At 47.8% G+C, this 24,715-nt stretch overlaps 1 protein-coding gene across 2 annotated transcripts in view; it reads right to left on the minus strand.

The window, feature by feature from the left end:
- Nucleotides 1–24,715, minus strand: part of LOC138526876 (uncharacterized) — a 1,504,711-nt gene that overhangs the window by 549,010 nt on the left and 930,986 nt on the right. The gene's annotated exons all lie outside the window — the stretch shown is intronic.

The following is a 24,715-nucleotide window of genomic DNA, read 5'->3' on the forward strand; positions in this document are numbered from 1 at the left end:
GGAAATTCAGTTTAGCTCTGCTTATCCTACCGGCTGCGTTCCATTTGTTAATCAGAGACACGCGACCGCTCTGCAAAGCATTACTGCTCTTCGGGAAAGAAAAGCTTTTCATCATATGCAAGTAAGCCATGTCACTTTTCCATCTGTAAAACGATTTCCCACTTCTATGACTGATCTTCACTCGCTCATACCTCAACACAAGAACAATTAAAGGCTGGCAATAGTTACTGGCAAGGAACTTCTGCTTCTCAGGAGTACACAGCTTTTTCTGACTCCCAATCATAAAGATCGTGGTCTTGGGCGGATTCCCGACTTTTCCACTTCTTCTGCTACTACTGTGGGCACTTCTGGGATCCACACCCCTCTGCTGCACGGGTGTCTCCAATCTAGCCTCATTAAGGGAGAGCTTTCCACACTCCACTTTCACTTGGCTTGACTCGGCACACGGGCCTTAGGAACAACTGCAACTTCAGCTCTGCATCCACAGCAATAAGGTGCACCTGGAAAGGGTGCCTGCGGCTTTCTTGTCATGATGCCTACCCCCGGAGCACCAGGCCAGGCCCAGCACCCCCGGGAGCAGGCATCACGCCCCCGGGTAAAAGCCCAGTGGCCCTTTATAGGGGCTCTTTGGACTCTGTCCTGGCGCCGTTGGCGCCAGGCTCATGTTGGACATCAGTCCTGGCGCCATAGGCGCCAGGCTCATAAAGGGAAGTGTTTGGTGCACTTACCTGAAGCAGACCATGTTGCACACTCACCTGATGCAGACCATGCTGCATGAAGAACCAAGCCAAATGAGGCTTAGGAGGGACTATTTTTCTGAAGGAACTATTTTGTTACTTGGGTGGGGCTGTGGAAGAATACTCACCTGGAACTTCTTCCAAGGTTATTTAAGCCACATTCGGACAGCCACACGTGCTTCGCGTTGTTCTGCATCCCAGCAGCTGAACGCTCACCGTGTCTGCTCCTGCACCTGGACTCCAGCCACGCCCGCCTCGATCCTGGAACACCTGTAAGGGAATAAGAGAAGAGAAAGGTGAAAACCAAGAACTATTTCAACCTTCTTACCTGCATCCGGAATCTTCACGGCAGCATTCCTGAAGGAATACTTCCATTTAAAAGCACCGCGTTGCTCGCTGCAGCGCCGCGCTTCACTCACCTGTTCCCGAGACGCCGCCCGGCTCCATCGCGGCTCTCAGTGCCGGTCGCCACATCTCTGCACCGCACCTAAGGGAGAGAAGAAGAGACAAAAGGTGAGCAAGGGAACACAAGAGGAAAGCCGGATTTTCAGCCATATTACTTACCGGCTATTCTTGGTGAGCCATTCCACATCTCGGGTCGGCGCCACATCTCTGGCAGGTACCGCACCCCGGCCCCTATGGGGAAAGGACAAAAGACATTACTGGGGAATTATAAAGACATTTAGAGGGGTCGCCCTCATCACTGACTCACCTGATTTTACCCCGGCAATTTAACCCCTCAACGCATCGCCTTTGTTCTGCACCTGAAATAAAGGACAGAAAAAGACAACATAAAAGGAGGCTCACACTTGAACTTTTGCATCTTCATACTTACGGCGTATCGCTCAGTAAAGTCAAGTGGATTTGCCAGCGCTATTCTGAAAACCAGTGAAGTAACTGGACGAACGCGCGCCCCTGCACCAGAAGCAGAATGGAGAGTTCATCCTTCCAAACCATAAGGTGAGCTTAAACCGGGGGTTTTGGAGGAAGTCAGAGGAGAACGAAGGGGGAAAGGGGTGAGCAAGCACAGTATGCAGCAGACAGTTAATCCCCTTTCTAATCTGCAGAAGGATATTCCTACGGGCCAGACAAGCAAGATTTGGGGGTCCTGTTCAATCGGTGGTCCGAATTCTGCGCATCACGCTTGAAGAGGCCACATCAACCCAGACCAGACCAGCGCCTCCGTGGGAGCCAGGTGAGCGTTACAGAACGCGAAGCCTTCCTACAAATTCCCACCCAGGCGCTATGGAAACTTCCGAGCCTGACCAGTTGGCCCAACTACTGGGGGAATTACGGGCCGAAGTACACGCCGCTCGTCAAGAGACTAATGCCTTCAGGAGGGAAGTGATTGTAACAAAGGAAAGAGCTGATGACCTGGCTAGACAGCTTTTGCAAGGTCAAGCTGGACAAACTCCTTTACCCGGTTCCGGAGGGAACCCCGCTCCTGTGCTTTCCAGTAACCCGGTGCAGATTAATCTACCTGGAAACATGCCGCTGGCCCCACCCGAACGCTTTGCTGGGGACCCCAAACGATTCGCTGTATTCATGAATCAGTGTCGTTTGCATTTCCTGTGCAGACCTAGGGCCTTCCCTAATGACCAGACCAAGGTAGCCTTTGTATTGTCATATCTCAGCGGCAGTGCTGCCGACTGGTCAGTTCCACTGGTAACTCAAGATGACCCGATTCTTCGTGATTTTCAAAGATTTCAAGCAAGCATGGAAAGGTTATTTGCTCGTCACTCCCAGGGGCAGGCTCTAGATGACGAACTTCTATCTCTGCGACAGGGCAATCAAGACCTCCTTTCCTACATTGCAACCTTTAATAGACTAATTGTGGAAACTGGGTGGCCAGAGGATAAAAGAATCACGTTATTTTATCGAGGTCTACGCGGAGAACTTAAAGATGTCCTGGCCCAAGTTGTAAATCCGCCCCAAGAGTGCTCTGAATATATAGACTTAGTGGTCCAATTGGATCACAGACTGCAAAACAGAAAAGCAGATCGGTCCAAGTTTGAGACCCGGGTGTTAGTCAAGACCCACGCTAACCTCAAGGGGGCTGAAGCCTCAGAGCCAATGCAAATCAGAGGAGTTAAAGGACCTTTAACGCAAAAGGAACGTGAAAGACGACGGCAGATGCACTTATGCCTTTATTGTGGATCCTCTGGACACTTTCTACGAGATTGCCCGGCGAGGCCGCCAAGGAAGGTGGTAGGAGCCGCTGAAAAAATCCATGAAACCTCTGTATCGGGAAACGACCCCGCCCGACAAGCGTAGGGGTCCGCTTGCCGAGCTTGAAAATGAACTCTCAGACCTCGCATTTCACTGTGCCAATGGTCCTCGTAGATCCGGAACAGCCTAAGCGGTTGCATGCAATAAAGGCATACATCGATAGTGGGGCTATAGGAAACTACGTGGATCGTGAATTGGTCTCCAGGATTAACCTCCCCCTGTGTCCTAAAACCAGCAAAGATGTCATCACCACAGTCGATGGAACCGAAATTGCCTCGGGACCGGTAACACATTCCACAGCTGAGGTAACACTTGTAGGTCCGGACTGCCATCGGGAGGCAGTTGTGTTTGATGTAATCAAGGCTCCACAGTTTCAGGTTATACTCGGAATCCCTTGGTTAGAGACACATAATCCTCGAATTGATTGGCGAGCGAAGAGAATAACCTTTCCAGAGTGTGCACGAACCTGCTACCCAGAAAATCCGAAGGTCAGTCTAGCATCAGTAACCTCTGTCTCCATGCAACTACCTCCGGAATACCAAGACTTCTAGGACGTCTTCCAAAAGGAACAGGCCAACACGTTACCTCCTCACAGATCGTACGATTGCCAAATCGATCTGGTGCCCGGTGCACAACCCCCTTGTAGCAGGATTTATGCCCTTACTGAGCCGGAGAATCTGCATTTGAGACAATATTTAGATCAATACCTAGCCAATGGTTTCATTCGCCCGTCAAAGTCTCCGGCATCCTCGGCTTTGTTCTTCGTGCCAAAAAAAGAAGGCGACCTTAGAACTTGTATCGATTACCGCGCATTGAACCAGATAACTGTTAAAAATCGTTACCCTCTGCCCTTGATCCCTGAACTCCTTGACCAGGTGAAGAACGCCTGCATATACACCAAGTTAGATCTCCGGGGGGCTTATCATCTGGTACGAGTTAAAGAAGGCGACGAATGGAAAACGGCCTTCTGTACAAAATATGGACTATTCGAATACCAGGTGATGCCTTTCAGGTTGTGCAACGCGCCTGCTGCCTTCCAATTCTTCATGAACGATGTCCTTCGGGAACTCATCGACGTCTGTGTTGTCGTGTATATCGATGACATTCTGGTGTACTCCTCTTCGGAATCTGATCACAGAAAACATGTCAGGGCCGTCCTTGAGAAATTGCGCCAACACAAACTGTTTGCAAAGCTGGAAAAATGCGTTTTCCATACCACCGAAGTTGAATTTCTTGGATTTATCCTGACACCTAAAGGGGTCCGAATGGACTCACGGAAAGTGGATGCCATCCTCAAATGGCCATCACCTAGTTCGGTGAAAGGTGTCCAAAGCATGCTTGGTTTTGCCAATTTTTATCGCAGGTTTATCCCAGAATTTTCACGGGTGGTGCAACCCATCACTGCACTCTTGCGGAAGAATAAACGTTTTGAATGGACCGAGGAAGCTGAACAGGCCTTTCAGGAATTAAAAGCTAAATTTACGTCCGCACCTATTTTGAAACATCCGCGTCCTGATCTCCCATATATAGTCTAAACCGATGCATCCAGCTGAGCCATGGGAGCTGTCCTGTCTCAGAGAGACCCCGAAACCAACCAACTGCACCCCGTAGCATTTTGGTCCAGAAAGTTCTCGCCGCCGGAGATAAATTATGCAATCAACGATAAGGAATTATTAGCCATTAAGTCAGCCTTTAAGGCTTGGTGGCATTATCTTCTTGGCGCCAGGCATACCATCACCGTGATCACTGATCACCGAAATTTACAATATTTAAAAACTGCCAAGGCTCAGTCTTCACGACAGCTCCGATGGGCTTTATTCCTTGCTGAGTTCAATTTTGTAATCACCTACCGTCCTGGCTGTAAGTATGGCAAAGCGGACGCGCTATCTCGAATTGGAATGGGAGAAATGGACACAAACTCAGAACCTGTGCCGATAATTCCTGAACAAAGAATCTTGGGGATAACCACTTTACAAACCCTTGAAGACATTCAAGCACGGGTAAAACTATTCCTGGACTCTTCAGCCTTGCAGGATTGGATCAAAAGGGGGTCTGCCTTTTCAATCAACGATGGCTTACCTTACTTCCAAGGACGTTTATTTTTGCCAGAAAAGGAATTGCAAGAACTAGTTATTTCCCGTCATCACGATACTCTGATGGAAGGACATCCTGGCATTGCCAAAACAGAGGAAAAAATTAAACGACAATTCTGGTGGCCGTCCTGGCGAAAGGATATTAAATCTTTCGTGATGTCCTGTGGAGTTTGCGCCCAAAACAAAGGTCAAAAAACAAAATCCGCCGGTCTTCTTCAACCCTTAGACATTCCACCAGCACCTTGGCACACCTTGTCACTAGATTTTATCATGGACCTGCCCTCTTGTAATGGATACAATACTATTCTGGTTGTGGTGGATTTATTTTCCAAGATGGCCCATTTTATTCCGTTGAAAGGATTACCTTCAGCTTTTGTTCTTGCCAAGGAATTCCTCGAAAATGTCATCCGTCTGCATGGATTCCCGTCCATACTAATCTCCGATCGGGGAAGCCAGTTCATTTCTCGTTTTTGGAAAAAGTGTTGTCAACTGGCACAAATCGACGTAAGACTCTCAACCAGTCACCACCCACAGACCGATGGTCAGACGGAGAGAACGAACCAGACCCTTGAACAATATCTACGATGTATGTTGCACCAATCGGAGGGCAATTGGAAGGACATTTTATGGGTGGCTGAATATGCATACAATAACTCGATACACTCTGGAACTGGTCAGAGCCCCTTTTATACCCTATATGGACATCACCCTCGTAATTCAGACCTGGACTCACCTTTGAGCCTCGAAATGCCCGCAGTCGACCATTTGCATTCTACGATTACTCAAGCCTTCAAGGATGCTACTGCACACTTACAACATGCGAAAGAGAAATACAAAAAGAATGCGGATCTGCATCGCAAGGAGGCTCCTCCATACCAAATAGGGGATCAAGTATGGTTGGCTACCAAACACTTATCACTCAAGGGACCTCGGACTTTTAATCCAAGGTATTTAGGCCCTTACTCGATCAAAGCTATAATTAACCCAGTGGCAGTCAAGCTAGATCTACCAGCTAACATGCGGATTCATCCCGTCTTTCATGTGTCGCTTTTGAAACCAGTGCAACCAGGAACCAGATTAATAAAGCCACCAGAACCAATCCAGATAGATGGGGAGCCTGAATTCGAGGTGAACAACATTTTGGACTCTAAGATCTCAAAATCAAAACTTTTCTATCTAATTGATTGGAAGGGGTACGGGCCTCAGGAAAGATCTTGGGAACCCAGCGACCACGTACATGCACCTCGGCTAGTAAAAAGGTTCCATCGGAATTTCCCGAACAAACCGAAACCTCCTGGGGAAAAGGCCTTGGGAGGGAACTTGGGGGGGGGGGGGGGGAGTGCTGTCATGATACCTACCCCCGGAGCAGCAGGCCAGGCCCAGCACCCCCGGGAGCAGGCATCACGCCCCCGGGTAAAAACCCAGCGGCCCTTTATAGGGGCTCTTTGAACTCTGTCCTGGCGCCGTTGGCGCCAGGCTCATGTTGGACATCAGTCCTGGCGCCGTAGGCGCCAGGCTCATAAAGGGAAGTGTTTGGTGCACTTACCTGAAGCAGACCATGCTGCACACTCACCTGATGCAGACCATGCTGCATGAAGAACCAAGCCAAATGAGGCTTAGGAGGGACTATTTTTCTGAAGGAACTATTTTGTTATTTGGGTGGGGCTGTGGAAGAATACTCACCTGGAACTTCTTCCAAGGTTATTTAAGCCACATTCGGACAGCCACACGTGCTTCGCGTTGTTCTGCATCCCAGCAGCTGAACGCTCACCGTGTCTGCTCCTGCACCTGGACTCCAGCCACGCCCGCCTCGATCCTGGAACACCTGTAAGGGAATAAGAGAAGAGAAAGGTGAAAACCAAGAACTATTTCAACCTTCTTACCTGCATCCGGAATCTTCACGCCAGCATTCCTGAAGGAATACTTCCATTTAAAAGCACCGCGTTGCTCGCTGCAGCGCCGCGCTTCACTCACCTCTTCCTGAGACGCCGCCCGGCTCCATCGCGGCTCTCAGTGCCGGTCGCCACATCTCTGCACCGCACGTAAGGGAGAGAAGAAGAGACAAAATGTGAGCAAGGGAACACAAGAGGAAAGCAGGATTTTCAGCCATATTACTTACCGGCTATTCTTGGTGAGCCATTCCACATCTCGGGTCGGCGCCACATCTCTGGCAGGTACCGCACCCCGGCCCCTATGGGGAAAGGACAAAAGACATTACTGGGGAATAATAAAGACATTTAGAGGGGTCGCCCTCATCACCGACTCCCCTGATTTTACCCCGGCAATTTAACCCCTCAATGCATCGCCTTTGTTCTGCACCTGAAATAAAGGACAGAAAAAGACAACATAAAAGGAGGCTCACACTTGAACTTTTGCATCTTCATACTTACGGCGTATCGCTCAGTAAAGTCAAGTGGATTTGCCAGCGCTATTCTGAAAACCAGTGAAGTAACTGGACGAACGCGCGCCCCTGCACCAGAAGCAGGATGGAGAGTTCATCCTTCCAAACCATAAGGTGAGCTTAAACCGGGGGTTTTGGAGGAAGTCAGAGGAGAAGGAAGGGGGAAAGGGGTGAGCAAGCACAGTATGCAGCAGACAGTTAATCCCCTTTCTCATCTGCAGAAGGATATTCCTACGGGCCAGACAAGCAAGATTTGGGGGTCCTGTTCAATCGGTGGTCCGAATTCTGCGCATCACGCTTGAAGAGGCCACAGCAACCCAGACCAGACCAGCGCCTCCGTGGGAGCCAGGTGAGCGTTACATTTCTTTTCTCTCCAATGATGCCAAAGCTATTCAGGGTTCATGAGCACAGGACCAACTCAGAGTTTGCAATTAGTATTTGCCTCTCTACTCCGGTGTCCCTGTTGTGGTCACACTTCTTCGTGGTCTGCTGGCTAAGTGCTCTGATTACTCTGCTTCTACAACTTCCAACCTCCCAGCTTATTTCTACTGCATCTCTGTCAGGCAGCCTTTTATGCCCCTCAGGTGGGCTGATTAGGTTCAGGCCCCTAAGCTTAATTGTCTGACCTTGTTTAAAGTAATTAGGCTTGCCTGCCTGACCTCGACTCCTGCCTGCCTCTCTAGCCTTCATCTTCACAGTCCCTGAGGGATTCTGAGACTTGTAGTTTAATTTAGAAAATTTCAAAGGCCATAAGAAGGGCAGGGTTACAGAGACAATTAAAAAGGGGTTCCTCCCACTCATCCTGGACTGATTCCCCCTCGGATCCCCCCATGTGATCCTCACGCAGTACACCACCCCCAGGGTCGGCATCAGAGAGTGCCTGCCTTCCACTGGCTACATTAGAAGGGTCCCAGACCAGGTTCTTGTGGGGGAATCCCATTGGATTTTCCACAGTATGTTGCATGATCAGCATACTACCCCTGTAACTAATCCCCTGATACAGCACACACATCCCAGATTTCTAGAGCCCCATTCCTGCATCTGCATTCTCATGCACAACAACCTCAACACCTGGCAAGAATTCCCTTAAATCTGTTCATTGATGGCAGGTATAGGAGGATAGGCACTGATGCTCCTCCGGAACCATCATATACAAGAGCAATGTGCTTATGATATGGAGGTAACAGGATGGGAAACACAGGTGTACAAACATGTACATGCTCCTTAATCAATTACTGAACTGCAACTTGTGGAGACTGATTATTCAATGCACTATGGTAGGCAGGTTGGTTTAAACAGGACACATTTGGAACTGCTGGTGTTGACCTGGGAGTTTTCTAATCAAACACTTCAGCCCACGAGTATAATGTAATGCTCTAGGCTGTGACATAGGATATGCAGAGGGTGCTGGGGTGTATCTGTGTATTGTGGCAACAAGGAATGAAGAGACTGACCAAGTGGTGCCCTGATGATTGCTATAGACCTTTATTCAACACAAAAATAAACCTATCTGTCCTTAACTCTAATGGGCTTTCCCTACCTAAACTAAAGAAACTTGGGTGCTTGTCAGGCAGTCCATGCAAGTCCAAACGAAAAGACATTGTCCCATTAAAAAATGCTCCTACTCTATCCGCATCACTAAAATAAATCCTACAAAGTTGTGCTCCTGCTTGTAACACAGGAGAACGACTCCAGTGTCCTGGATGTAAAGTGTCCCAAAGCTTTTCAGGTTATTCAAAGCAAAAATTCCATAAAAATTCTGGGCTTCTTGTAACTCAAAAGAAAACAAAAACGCTCTACAGGATCATCATGGGGCTAGGAGAATGACTCCCTTCTCCTTGCTGGTTCCCTACTGTCTCTTACAGTTCTCACTAATACTTGTAATTCCTTTAAAAAGGTTTTCACAGTTTTGGCTCACTTTTATATTTTTTATCCCATCCCACTGGGATGACAAAGATGCTTCCCGAGTCCCTCCCGACTCTCCAGTGCCATGCCTTTGAGGAGCTGGCCTGGGAATTGTGGTTCAAAGGGATTTACTGTGTTGCTGGTTTCTTCACATTCACAGTCTCTGATGTTCTCGATTCCCTGGATGTTACCGGGTTCCTTTATGACACGGAAGGATCGGATTTTTCCACTTTTTATGAAAGAGAAGACAATGACAAGGATTTTCTTCTTATTTCAAGTCTTATTTCCGAGTGTTGACCCCGTGGATTGAAGGGACTGGAGTCTTGGCAGGATCTGGTGTACTCAGAAGACCAGCCCTCGATCTTTCTGGGGTGTGCGCAGGAAGGCTTCTATTTCCAACGTGCTTTGGGATGTTACGTTTTCATCGATGAGTGTCCTCGAAAGTCCTCTTCAGACCTCTTTTTGCCAATGATGCTCCAGAAGACCCCTAGATCGGCTTCTGTTCCCTCTGCAGAGTTGCAGATGATAACCCCTTGAATAAAGTTTTGGTGAGCTGGGGTTGGAGTTTTAAAGACAGACTCAATCCACTTCCTCTCCTGCCTTTCACGCATCCAGTCGGAGCCCCTTGCCTCCACTACCCAACACGGATCGTCGCGCTGGACTGAAATTCTAACTGCGCTTTGCTGGGGGTAAGGATATGAACATTTGCTGATCCTTAATATCACTGTGATGAGCAACTTTCGTTTTTGACTGTAAATAGCACAGTTCCTTTGTGCCTCTTCTCCTTGCGTGCCATGGCCAGCATGTTGCACTTGGCGCAGTACCCATTTGGATTTTTATTCATTCTTTGTTGGTGTGTATTGCTGGCCCCGGCCTGCAGGCTCTCAAAGATAGCCGTCGTAATTGCTTTTTGTGTTCGCAATGTTTTCCTATTGTGGGCCAGCCCCTGCCCCCTCCCATTGGTTGCCTTTGGAAACTTAAGCCGATGGCTGGGACCGGGAGGCGGGAGCCGGCCACACTATCGAAGGTCCACAACGGGGCCCGCCTCCATCCACTTCCTCTCCTGTCTGCCACCCATCCAGTCGGAGCCCCTTCCCCACCACTCCCCAGCATGGATCATCACGCTGGACTGAAATTCTAACTGCGCTTTGCTGGGGGTAAGGATTAAACATTTGCTGAACATTAATATCACCGTGATGAGCGACTTTCGTTTTTGACTGTAAATAGCACAGTTCCTTTGTGCCTGTTTCTCCTTGCCTGGCGTGGCCAGCATGTTGCGCTTGGCGCAGTACCCATTTGGATTTTTATTCATTCTCTGTTGGTGTGTACTGCTGGCCCCGGCCTGCAGGCTCTCAAAGATAGCCGTCGTAATTGCTTTTTGTGTTCGCAATGTTTTCCTATTGTGGGCCAGCCCCTGCCCCCTCCAATTGGTTGCCTTTGACACCTTAAGCTGGAACCGGGAGGCGGCCACACCATATAAGGTCCACAATTGGGCCCTGTCTACCCCTGTCCGCCACGGTACGCCTGTCACCTGTGTTGCCTGGACCCCCCCACCCCTCCGCTGTCTCCAGTGGGTCTATACTCCCCCCCCCCATTGGTCTGTGCCACCCCCTCTCCTCCCACCCCAGTAAGTGGCTGTAGCTGCCCGCCATACCTTGAGATATGCTCCTCGTTGTTGCCCGTTGATTTGAAACCTATGTACTAGTATGCACATGCCATCCTCAAATATGGGACTGGCCCCATGCTATGCTATGTTAACATCAACCATGCATTCATGTGTAGCTTGCCTCCTCCGTATCCTGTGCCAGGCACTACCCATTGACCCCGACCACGCATATATGTGTTGTTGCCGCCTTGCAACTTTTTTTGGTTGGCACCTGTATATGTATACTAATTTGACCATGCAACTGTTTGTAGCTACCGCCATACAACATGTGGCTGGCATCATGCTCTTGCTTACCGATGCTGACCTCGCAACATTATGTAGCTGTCGCCATGTAAGATGTGGCTGGCAACATATACTTGCCCCCAACCTATGTAACCAGTGTTAAGCACTTATTGGAACTGTTGAAGCAACATGTATGTATGTATGCCTTCTAATGCACTTATGTGTCATGATGCCCGCTCCCGGGGAGCCAGTTCAAGCCCTGCGTCCCCGAAAGCGGACATCCAGTCCCCAAGGAAGGACCCAGCAACCCCATATAGGGGCCCTTTGGACAGTGTCCTGGTGCCTATGGCGCCAGGCTCATAAAAGACATCAGTCCTGGCGCCATAGGCACCAGGCTCATTATGGAAGTGCTTGGGTGCACTTACCTGATGCAGACCATGCTGCAGGATCCCGGCCTCCTTGAGGCCTGAAAGGAACTACTTTACCTGTGGGACTAATTTACCATCCGGGCGTGGTCGGGGAAGGATACATACCTGGAACTTCTTCCAAGGCTATTTAAACCCCACCCAAACAGCCACACGTGCTTCGCGTTGTTCTGCATCTAGCAGCTGGACGCTCACCGTGTCTGCTCCTGCATCCTGACTTCTGCCACGCCTGCCAGCATCCTGGATCACCTGCAAAGGAAGAGAAGAAGAGAACAGAAGAAGGAAAAGTCCTTAACTGCTAAATCCGCATCCCGGAGACATCTCGCCGACAATCCTGAAAAGGAAGACTTTTATTTAAAAGCTCATCGCGTCAATCGCTGCAGCGCCGCATTCCACTCACCTTTACAGGGGGCCTCCATGTTCTGCAGCGATCATCCGGATTCGCAGTCACGCCCCAGCGCCTAGGGAGAAAAAGACCAGAACAAAAGGTGAGAGAGAGAAGGGAATAAGGAAAGCTAAATCTCCATGTTAAGACTTACCTGTTGATTCATTCCCTCTTCATTTCGGGTCCGCGCCGCATCCTGGCATTTCCGGACCCCGGCCCCTATGGGGAAAAAGAGACATCAGCGTTAATGAGCGAATGAAAAGACATTACCAAAAAACGCTCATTAAAGACTTACCTGATTTCTACAAGGATTTCACCTCTCATCTTGGGTCGGTGCCTGTTCCCCGGCATTCCGTACCCCGGCCCCTATGGGGAAAAAGACACTAGCATTAGTACATTAATGCATGGACACAAGGGGAATCTCTTATCAAAAAACTTACCTGGAAGCCAAGCAAGTTTGGTTCTCACCAATTCGAAAATCCAGTGAAGTAACTGGATACCAACGCGCCCCTGCATCCGAAGCAGGATGGAGAGCTCGTCCTTCCAGACCCTAAGGTGAGACGCTACGAGGAATCACAGAAGGGTTTCGAGGAGGGTGAGAGGGGAAAGTGGGAGGCTGATTGCATTACCCCGCAGACAGTTAATCCCCTATTTTCACCTACAGAAGGATACTTCTGCGAGCCAGACAAGCCAGATTTGGGGGCCCGGTCCAGTCCGTCTTCCGAACCCTGCGCATCACCTTAGAAGAGGTCACAGCAGCGCAAACCAGGCCAGTGCCTCCGTGGGAGTCAGGTGAGCGTTACAGAATGCGAAGCCTTCCTACAAATTCCCACCCAGGCGCTATGGAAAGTTCTGAGACTGATCAGTTGGCCCAATTACTGGTGGAATTACGGGCCGAAGTACATGCCGCTCCTCAAGAGACTAATGCCCTCAGGAGGGAATTAATAATATCAAAGGAAAGAACTGATGACCTAGCCAGACAGCTTTTGCAAGGTCAAGCTGGGCAAACTCCTCTACCCGGTTCCGGAGGGAACCCCGCTCCTGTGGTTTCCAGTAACCCTGTGCAGATTAATCTACCTGGAAACGTGCCGCTGGCCCCACCCGAACGCTTTGCTGGGGACCCCAAACGATTTGCCCTATTCATGAATCAGTGTCGTTTGCACTTCCTATGCAGACCTGGGGCCTTCCCTAATGATCAGACCAAGGTAGCCTTTGTATTGTCAGATCTCAGCGGCTGCGCTGCCGATTGGTCAGTTCCACTGGTTACTCAAGATGACCCGATTCTCCGTGATTTTCAAAGGTTTCAAGCAAGCATGGAAAGGTTATTTGCTCGACACTCTCAGGGGCTGGCTCTCGATGACGAACTTCTATCCCTGCGACAGGGCAATCAGGACCTCCTATCCTATATTGCAACCTTTAATAGACTAATTGTGGAAACGGGATGGCCAGAGGATAAAAGAGTCACGTTGTTTTATCGAGGCCTACGCAGAGAACTTAAAGATGTCTTGGCCCAAGTTGTAAATCCGCCCCAAGAATGCACAGAGTATATAGACTTAGTGGTCCAATTGGATCACAGACTTCAAAACAGAAAAGCAGATCGGTCCAGGTTTGAGACCCGGGTGTTGGTCAAGACCCATGCTAATCCCAAGGGAGTTGAGGTCTCTGAGCCTATGCAAATTGGAGGGGTTAAAGGACCCTTAAATCAAAAGGAACGTGAAAGGAGGCGGCAGTTAAAATTATGTCTTTATTGTGGGAATTCTGGACACTTTCTACGAGATTGCCCGGCAAAACCGCCCCGAAAGGCGGTAGGAGCCACTGATAAAAACCATGAAGACTCTGCTTCGGGAAACGACTTCGCCCGACAAGAGTAGGGGTCCGCTTGCCGAGCTTGAAAACTAACTCTCAGACCTCGCATTTCATTGTGCCAATGGTTCTCGTAGATCCAGAACAGCCTAAGCGGTTGCATACAATAAAGGCATACATCGATAGTGGGGCTATTGGAAACTATGTGGATCGTGAATTGGTCTCTAGGATTAACCTCCCTCTCCGTCCTAAAACCAGCAAAGATGTCATCACCACAGTCGATGGAACTGAAATTGCCTCTGGACCGGTAACACATTCCACTACTGAGGTGACTCTTATTGGTCCCGACGGCCATCGGGAGGGTGTTGTGTTTGATGTAATCAAGGCTCCACAGTTTCAGGTTATTCTTGGAATCCCTTGGTTAGAGACACATAATCCTCAAATTGATTGGCGAGCTAAGAGAATAACCTTCCCGGATTGTACACAAACCTGCTACCCAGAAAACTTGAAGATTAATCTAGCATCTGTAACCTCTGCCTCCATGCAACTACCTCCGGAATACCAAGACTTTCAGGACGTCTTCCAAAAGGAACAGGCCAACACGTTACCGCCTCACAGATCGTACGATTGCCGAATCGATCTGGTGCCCGGTGCACAACCCCCTTGTAGCAAGATTTATGCCATTACCGAACCTGAGAATCTGCATTTGAGACAATATTTGGATCAATACCTAGCTAATGGTTTTATTCGCCCATCAAAGTCCCCGCCATCCTCGGCTTTGTTCTTCGTGCCCAAAAAAGAAGACGACCTTAGAACTTGTATCGATTACCGCGCATTGAACCAGATAACGGTTAAAAACCGTTATCCTCTGCCTCTGATCCCTGAACTCCTTGACCAGGTGAAGGACGCTTGCATTTACACCAAGTTAGATCTCCGGGGGGCTTATCATCTGGTACGAGTTAAAGAAGGCGACAAATGGAAAACTGCCTTCCGTACTAAATACGGATTATTCGAGTACCAGGTGATGCCTTTCGGATTGTGTAACGCGCCGGCTGCCTTCCAATACTTCATGAATGATGTCCTTCGGGAACTCATCGATGTTTGTGTTGTCGTATATATCGATGACATTCTGGTGTACTCCTCTTCGGAATCTGATCACAGAAAACACGTCAGGGCAGTACTTGAAAAACTGCGCCAACACAAACTATTTGCTAAATTGGAGAAATGTGTTTTCCATACCACAGAAGTCGAGTTTCTAGGTTTCATCCTGACACCCAAAGGAGTCCGAATGGACTCAAGAAAAGTGGATGCCATCCTCAAATGGCCATCACCTAGCTCTGTAAAAGGGGTTCAAAGCATGCTCGGCTTTGCCAATTTCTATCGCAGGTTTATCCCGGAATTTTCACGCGTGGTACAACCCATTACTGCACTCTTGAGGAAAAATAAACGTTTTGAATGGTCTGAAGAAGCCGAGCAGGCCTTTCAGGATTTAAAAGCTAAGTTTACCTCCGCACCTATATTGAAACACCCGCGTCCAGATCTCCCTTATGTCGTCGAAACTGACGCATCCAGCCTAGCCATGGGAGCTGTCCTGTCCCAAAGAGATCCCGAAACCAACCAACTGCATCCGGTAGCATTTTGGTCCAGAAAATTCTCGTCACCCGAGGTTAATTATGCAATCACGGACAAAGAACTGTTAGCCATTAAGTCCGCCTTTAAAGCCTGGCGGCATTATCTGCTTGGCGCTCGACATACCATCACAGTGATCACTGATCACCGGAATTTACAGTATTTGAAAACCGCCAAGGCTCAGTCATCACGGCAGCTCCGATGGGCTTTGTTTTTCGCTGAATTTGATTTCGTGATTACCTATCGACCTGGCTGCAAGAATGGCAAAGCAGACGCCTTATTCCGAATTGGAATGGGAGAATCTGATACAAACTCAGAACCAGTACCAATAATTCCGGAACAGAGGATTCTAGGCATGACTTTGTTACAGACGCTTGAAGACATTCAAGCCAGAGTGAAACAACTCCTGGACCCTACAACCTTACAGGATTGGATACAAAAGGGATCAGACTTTACCATAGATAATGGTTTACCTTATTTCCAAGGACGCTTATTCCTGCCACATAAGGAATTACACGAACTAGTTATTTCCGGTTATCATGATGCATTAATAGAGGGATACCCCGGTATTGCCAAGACAGAGGAAAAGGTGAAACGACAATTTTGGTGGCCCTCTTGGTGAAAAGATGTTAAATCTTTTGTGATGTCCTGTGGTGTTTGCGCCCAAAATAAAAGTCAAAAGAAAAGACCAGCCGGTCTCCTTCAACCTCTAGACATAACGCCAGCACCCTGGCACACCCTATCAATGGATTTTATTACGGACCTGCCTCCTTGTTCGGGGTATAATACTATTCTGGTAATTGTGGATTTGTTTTCCAAAATGGCCCACTTTATTCCTTTGAAAGGTTTACCTTCAGCTTCTGTCCTAGCCAAAGAATTCCTCGAAAATATTGTTCGGCTACATGGATTCCCATCTATACTAATCTCTGACCGGGGAAGCCAATTCATTTCCCACTTCTGGCGCAAATGTCAAATGGCGCAGATCGACGTAAGATTATCGACCAGTCACCACCCTCAGACCGATGGTCAGACCGAGAGGACAAATCAGACCCTTGAGCAATACTTACGGTGTATGTTACAGCAATCTGAAAGCAACTGGAAAGACATTCTTTGGATAGCCGAATACGCATATAATAATTCGGTACACTCTGGAACTGGCCACAGTCCTTTTTATACTTTGTTTGGGCATCACCCTCGAACCTCAAACCTTGACTCACCGCAGAACCTCGGAATGCCTGCAGTAGAACATCTGCATTCTACAATTACCCAAGCCTTCAAAGAGGCAACTACGCATTTACAACAAGCCAAGAGAAAATACATGGAGAATGCTGATCTACATCGGAGTGAAGCACCTCCGTATCAGATTGGGGATCAAGTGTGGTTAGCTACCAGACATTTACCACTCAAAGGGCCTCGAACTTTTAACCCAAAATATCTGGGACCTTATTCTATTACGGCAATAATTAACCCAGTGGCTGTTAAACTTGATTTACCAGCTAGTATGCAAATTCACCCTGTTTTTCATGTGTCACTTCTGAAACCAGTGGTACCCGGAACCCGACTACTCAAACCTCCAGAACCTATTCTAATAGATGGGGAGCCTGAATTCGAAGTGAAGAACATTTTAGACTCAAAAATGTTTAGGTCAAAACTGTTCTACCTAATTGATTGGAAGGGGTACGGACCTCAGGAGAGGTCGTGGGAACCCAGCGACCATCTGCATGCACCTCGATTAGTCAGGAAATTCCACCGACTCTTCCCAGACAAACCAAAACCCCCGGAGGGAACAGCCTTGGGAGGGGCCTTGGGGGGAGTGCTGTCATGATGCCCGCTCCTGGGGAGCCGGTTCAAGCCCTGCGTCCCCGAAAGCAGACATCCAGTCCCCAAGGAAGGACCCAGCAACCCCATATAGGGGACCTTTGGACAGTGTCCTGGCGCCTATGGCGCCAGGCTCATAAAAGACATCAGTCTGGCGCCATAGGCACCAGGCTCATTATGGAAGTGCTTGGGTGCACTTAACATGCTGCAGGATCCCGGCCTCCTTGAGGCCTGAAAGGAACTACTTTACCTGTGGGACTAATTTACCATCCGGGCGTGGTCGGGGAAGGATACATACCTGATTGGAGGAAGGATACATACCTGGAACTTCTTCCAAGGCTATTTAAACCCACCCGAACAGCCACACGTGCGTCGCGTTGTTCTGCATCTAGCAGCTGGACGCTCACCGTGTCTGCTCCTGCATCCTGACTTCTGCCACACCTGCCAGCATCCTGGATCACCTGCAAAGGAAGAGAAGAAGAGAACAGAAGAAGGAAAAGTCCTTGCCTGCTAAATCCGCATCCCGGAGACATCTCGCCGACAATCCTGAAAAGGAAGACTTTTATTTAAAAGCTCATCGCGTTGATCGCTGCAGCGCCGCATTTCACTCACCTTTACAGGGCGCGCCTCCATGTTCAGCAGCGATCATCCGGATTTGCAGTCACGCCCCAGCGCCTAGGGAGAAAAAGACCAGAACAAAAGGTGAGAGAGAGAAGGGAATAAGGAAAGCTAAATCTCCATGTTAAGATCTGTTGATTCATTCCCTCTTCATTTCGGGTCCGCACCGCATCCTGGCATTTCCGGACCCCGGCCCCTATGGGGAAAAAGACACTAGCATTAGTACATTAATGCATGGACACAAGGGGAATCTCTTATCAAAAAACTTACCTGGAAGCCAAGCAAGTTTGGTTCTCACCAATTCGAAAATCCAGTGAAGTAACTGGATACCAACGCGCCCCTGCATCCGAAGCAGGATGGAGAGCTCGTCCTTCCAGACCCTAAGGTGAGACGCTACGAGGAATCACAGAAGGGTTTCGAGGAGGGTGAGAGGGGAAAGTGGGAGGCTGATTGCATTACCCCGCAGACAGTTAATCCCCTATTTTCGCCTACAGAAGGATACTTCTGCGAGCCAGACAAGCCAGATTTGGGGGCCCGGTCCAGTCCGTCTTCCGAACCCTGCGCATCACCTTAGAAGAGGTCACAGCAGCGCGAACCAGGCCACCGCCTCCGTGGGAGTGAGGTGAGCGTTACATTACGATGCCCGAGGGCAGTTTGGCGCTTTACAAATTCAAATAAATAAATAACTGCTGACATGAGTGTTACTTGTTAGTTAACCATTCTTCATGCTTCATTGCTTAGTTAGCAGTTCATTACATTAGCTTGTTATTGCCGGTTTTCCAGGCTCTCTTAGCTTTCCCTTGGCTACCTCCTAGACTTCTAAGAAATCATATTACCTTCAGTTGGTATCAAGATACTTTACCGGTTCTGCCTGGGCCCTTGTGATGTTCAATAGTGTTTCTGTCATTGGGCGCTTGTTTCCTGGGCCTTGCACTGTGAGTTGATCTTCTGTCGGTAATGGACTCGACCGTCCCTTTGGTACGGGTCATTCAATCACCACCACGCTGGATGCTTCATAAGCCCATCTATGTGACTTTACGACAGGCTGGGGTTAGTGGTCTGCGCAGTTGTCAGACCGCACTGTCCACCCACTACAGATCACGCCACCACAACCCAATCTTCATCCTTCCGCTGGGCCTGTTCTCGGCCGACTGGTATGATGCTTTCCGGACATCTCATAAATAACATACGTTTGTTTCGCTGGGGGGAGGTTATGCTGATTCTTCTCTTTCCAAGCCTTACGTGCGCCCACTGGCCACCAGGTTTCACTTCTATAACAGTCGGCATTCTGCCTTCGTGCAGGACGCCCTCTGCGTGTTGCTTCTACTTCAACTACTGTCTCATTCGCCTCCGAGATGTTCTCATGCGTTCTCTTAAGCCGCACCCCTCCACATATCTCCCTCGAGCCTCTGAAGTCTTCCGTTGGCTCCTCCCTTCGCCTTGGCCTCAATCTCGCTTTTTAATTCTACCTTCCTCTCCCTCTCTCTTTCTATCTTTCTATCTCGATCTCTCTTTCCCTGACGTTTGTTTCAGGCGTCTTGATATAGTAGGGTCTGCCCTAGCCTGACGTCAGTTCCATTGACTACGTAACAGAAGGGACTGCTCAAAAGGTGTGGAAGGACTTCAGAGCTGCAAAATATTGGAACATGGAGGTGGCATCCGGCCACATAAATACAAATAAATACTCCTCTGCATTTACATTTACTGCAATGATTTTTTCATTTAACATGCCAAGTATCAAAGAAACTGTATATTTATGTTTAACAAAAATACGAACTACAGAGAGTGTCAGTAGTGACTATTAGCTTGTTTATTTAGCTGATGTCAAAACGACATGGGTTTAGTTTCCCATGATATTTAATGTTTTTTTTTAACAACACCTGCCTAATATTTAGCAGACATATTGAAAAACAAGACAACAGAAAAGCAGACAAAGGACTCAATTTAAATTATTCACACATGATCATAGGTTTGCCAATGTATATACATAAGTACAAGGCAATTATCCAACAATTGTGATCACATAACACTTAAGAGAGTGAAAACGTAAATAGTGAACTGAAGCTAGTCTTCACAAATACATCCTAGTAGTTGTTTCCAAGGTGTTCTGGATATTTGGGAGGTAACCAAGTCTTTGGTCTACGTCTAGATGTAGATCAGATGGTGTGTGGGGACAGGGATGGCTTGCCCAGGTGGTGTGGTGTCCCGTGATGTTTCGGCGTAAAGAGACTTCTTCAAGGGCCTTGACCAGGTCTCCCTAAATGGAGGAATCAAGTGAGGACATAATTAGTGTAAAAAAAACACTATGGTGTTGTGGCAAAAAACTGTGATGCTAGCATGTATTAAAAACAAATTAAAAACCCCCTTGGGGTGGAAAGTGTAGAAAACATACACTGACTTGATGCTTGTGCTGGCCAGTAACTGACCTGGACATAAGGAAGTAAGTGGAAATGGTTGTCTTCCAATGGCGCAGAGGTAAGGCAGCCTGGCGGCAGGAGTTTGGTAGACGAGGCTGTGCTTAGTACATATGTCTGAAAGGAAACAGATAAATGTATAGAACAGTGCTCGTAAATTGGATACATTCTGTCGAAAAGAAGAATTCAAGGAGAAGCTGAATGGAGGGCTTATGATGTCAACATGGGCAAAACCAAAAACGTGAAGAAATACCTGATCTTGTGAGTAGGTTCAGGACAAAAATGCGTAGCTTGTGGGATCGGCTGCAGTGAACTCGGAAAAATGTAAGAGCTCCACTGTGTTAAGTTGGAAGCAGCGGCATAGCAGTTGGCACACTAGAGTGTGGAAGCAGGTCATCCAGCTGTACAAAAAGATATATAAAAGAGTCTGTTGGGGGCGAAATCAAGGGGCCCTCAGGGCTGTGTCTAATACTGTACATAGTAGAAAGCGTGACTCACGCCGATCGGGAAAGAGAAGGGGAGCAATCAATTTACCTGTTTGAAGGGAGTGCCGGTGTCGATTAAATCAGCACTGCGGGGGCGATGCTAACAGCATTCCATGTATCCGGCCGCTGCTACTGTGCAGCCGACGCGGAGTTCAATGGGAAGCTGTGTATTATATTCAGGGGCACATGCGCAAGGGGAAAGTGTTGGCGTGTAGGCGTATGCGCATAGATGCGCGTTTAGTTGGTTTTCATGGGGATGTGCTCGGATGCGTAAAATGTCGGCCGAAAGTACGTGCCGAAATGGAAGAAAAGTTGCAGCGTTGCACGCCGTTTTATGGTATGTGCTGTGGGGATGATATGCCCGTCAGAATGATATTCCGACGGGCATGTCATCCCCACAGCACATACCATAAACCATTCCACTCCTTGATAAGATTCTATCCATTTTTACTTTAACTTTTGATCGGCGTGCAATGCTGCAACTTTTCTTCCATTTCGGCACGTACTTTCGGCCGACATTTTACGCGTCCGAGCACATCCCCATGACAACCAACTAAACGTGCATCTATGCGCATGCGCCCACATTTTTCAAAGGTTATGACTGAGACTGATGTTACATTCTCTCTTGGGTTGAAGCTAGAAGGTACCCGAAGGCCCGAATCATCCCCTCGTTCTATTGGTTCCTTATCCTTGAAATAGAGTTTGCGTCGTATTGTTCTGAAAAATGTGGCCAATTCTTGATCAAGGTTGAACCAATTTGTCATGTTAGAAGGTACAAAGGAAAGTCATCTGGATAGAACTGTGGTCTCAGCCTTTGTGAGTTCTAGGCCTGATAGATTGAAAATCGGGATGTGCTCTAATATCTCCACTGATTGCGCTGTCACCGATATTCCGACGGCATATCATCCCCACAGCACATACCATAAACCATTCCAGTCCTCGATAGGATTCTACCCATTTTTACTTTAACTTTTGACCGGCGTGCAACGCTGCAATTTTTCTTCCATTTCGGCACGTACTTTCGGCTGACATTTTACACGTCCGAGCACATCCCCATAACAACCAACTAAACGCGCATCTATGCGCATGCGCCAACACTTTCCCCTTGCGCATGCGCCCCTGAATATAATACACAGCTTCCCATCGAACTCTGCGTCGGCTGCACAGTAGCAGCGGCCGGATACATGGAATGCTGTTAGCATCGCCCCACAGTGCTGATTAAATCGCCACCGGCCCTCTCTTCAAACAGGTAAATTGATGGCTCCCCTTCTCTTTTCCTTTCGGCGTGAGTCACGCTTTCTACTATGTACAGTATTAGACACAGCCCTGAGGGCCCCTTGATTTCGCCAACAGACTCTTTTATATATCTTTTTGTACAGCTGGATGACCTGCTTCCAAACTCTAGTGTGCCAGCTGCTATGCCTCTGCTTCCAACTTAACACAGTGGAGCCCTTAAATTTTTCCGAGTTCACTGCAGCCGATCCCACAAGCTACGCATTTTTGTCCTGAACCTACTCACAAGATCAGGTATTTCTTCACGTTTTTGTTTTTGCCCATGTTGACATCATAAGCCCTCCATTCAGCTTCTCCTTGAATTCTTCTTTTCGACAGAATATATCCAACTTACGAGCACTGTTCTATACATTTATCGGTTTCCTTTCAAACATATGTACTAAGCACAGCCTCGTCTACCAGACTCCTGCCGCCAGGCTGCCTTACCTCTGCGCCATTGGAAGACGACCATTTCCACTTACTTCCTTATGTCCAGGTCAGTTACTGGCCAGCACAAGCATCAAGTCAGTGTATGTTTTCTACACTTTCCACCCCAAGGGGTTTTTTAATTTGTTTTTAATACATGGTAGCATCACAGTTTTTTGCCACAACACCATAGTGTTTTTTTACACTAATTACGTCCTCACTTTATTCCTCCATTTAGGGAGACCCAGTCAAGGCCCTTGAAGAAGGCTCTTTACGCCGAAATGTCACGGGACACCACACCACCTGGGCAAGCCATCCCTGTCCCCACACACCATCTGATCTACATCTAGACGTAGACCAAAGACTTGGTTACCTCCCAAATATCCAGAACACCTTGGGAACAACTACTAGGATGTATTTGTGAAGACCAGCTTCAGTTCACTATTTACGTTTTCACTCTCTAAGTGTTATGTGATCACAATTGTTGGATAATTGCCTTGTACTTATGTATATACATTGGCAAACCTATGATCATGTGTGAATAATTTAAATTGAGTCCTTTTGTCTGCTTTTCTGTTCTCTTGTTTATCAATATGTCTGCTAAATATTAGGCAGGTGTTGTTAAAAAAAACCTTTAAATATCATGGGAAACTAAACCCATGTCGTTTTGACATCATCTAAATAAACAAGCTAATAGTCATACTGACACTCTCTGTAGTTCGTATTTTTGTTAAACATAAATATACAGTTTCTTTGATACTTGGCACATTAAATGAAAAAATCATTGCAGTAAATGTAAATGCAGAGGAGTATTTATTTGTATTTATGTGGCCGGACGCCACCTCCATGTTACAATAGTCAGTTCCATTGACAACAGCTGGTTGAGCGTTTTCCCCACTTGACTGTAGCTTTCTCAAGTTTTACCGCGTCCCTATACTTATCACATTAAGACTGACCCAGCATACTAACACACGGTTGCTGTCATAAGACTAGGAAAAAGAGGTTTTTATCGATGTTACTGCTCTAGGGTGTCAGGAGTAAAAGGGGTTGTGTCCCCGATTTGCGTCCTTGTTACCAACAGGAGGGTTTCTCTCTATGTGGTCCTCCCACATATTACCACCCCTAGGGGGACTATTGGTTAGCAGCCACACCTCCCTAGCCTCATGGAAAGGGTCTACCCCTTGAGAAAAGTTACACTATCTGAAGGAGCCTTCGGCTTCCCCATTTAGCTTTGTTTTGGGAGGGGTTCTCCTCATAATTTTAGTTGTGCTTTCTGGAAGATGTTCTCCCCAGTCCCAGGCTGGGGTATCTGCTATAAAGCCCTCCTGTTCCAAGGTGTTTGTAGGAAGATAGGGCTCCGATTCAAACTATCCATTCACTTATGACATTAAGACAGTCTGAGCCAGCACAATAACACATGGTTTCTGACATAGGTCTAGGAAAAAGAGGTTTGGCCGATGTTACTACCCTAGGTTTTTGAGAGTTAAAGGCGCTGTGTCCCAGATTCGCGTCCTTGTCCCCAGGAGGTGAGCTCCTCTCCTTGAGGTCCTCCCGCATATTACCACCCCTAGGAGGACTTTTGGTTTGCACCCGTACCTCCCTAAACCTCATGGAAAGGGTCCCACGTCAGGGGAAAAATGATGCTATATGAAGGATTGTCACAGTATCAAGAAACACTAATATGTCTACTGCTTGTCTGCTATTTTGGATCCTTTGTTTAGGACACCCATGAGTGACAAGAGTCAATAAATCCTTGTAAGCTGCTGGTTTGGTTACAAGAAATAGGGGAAGGATATAGCGTGCACCTGAAAGCAGAAAAAATAAAACCTTATATACCAGCCAAATAAAATGGGCAAGTCATTGATTATTAGAGGGAGCCACTGGAGGAATAGCTTGTACCCTATTCTTGCTTGCAGTGCCCAGGAATTACAAGCACTTATAGGTAATTTAATATCATGCAATAAGGAGTTATACTGTGCCTGTTAAGACAATAGGGGTCTCCAAACATTGAGGCTTTTCTGAGTGTAAATAGCATGCTCTGTTCACACATGGGTTTCCAGACCTTGTTAAGAGGTAGGTTGATGAGTTTGGTGGGAGGTAATTGGAAACATACATTGTTGGAGGAGAAAGTAGAGAAATACTTGTTAGGCTTCCAAAAGAAGTGTACGGGTTTGTTTATGGCAGTAG

This window comes from Ambystoma mexicanum, chromosome 1q, assembly GCF_040938575.1.
Source record: "Ambystoma mexicanum isolate Mex_15411 chromosome 1q, UKY_AmexF1_1, whole genome shotgun sequence".
NCBI classification, from domain to species: domain Eukaryota; kingdom Metazoa; phylum Chordata; class Amphibia; order Caudata; family Ambystomatidae; genus Ambystoma; species Ambystoma mexicanum.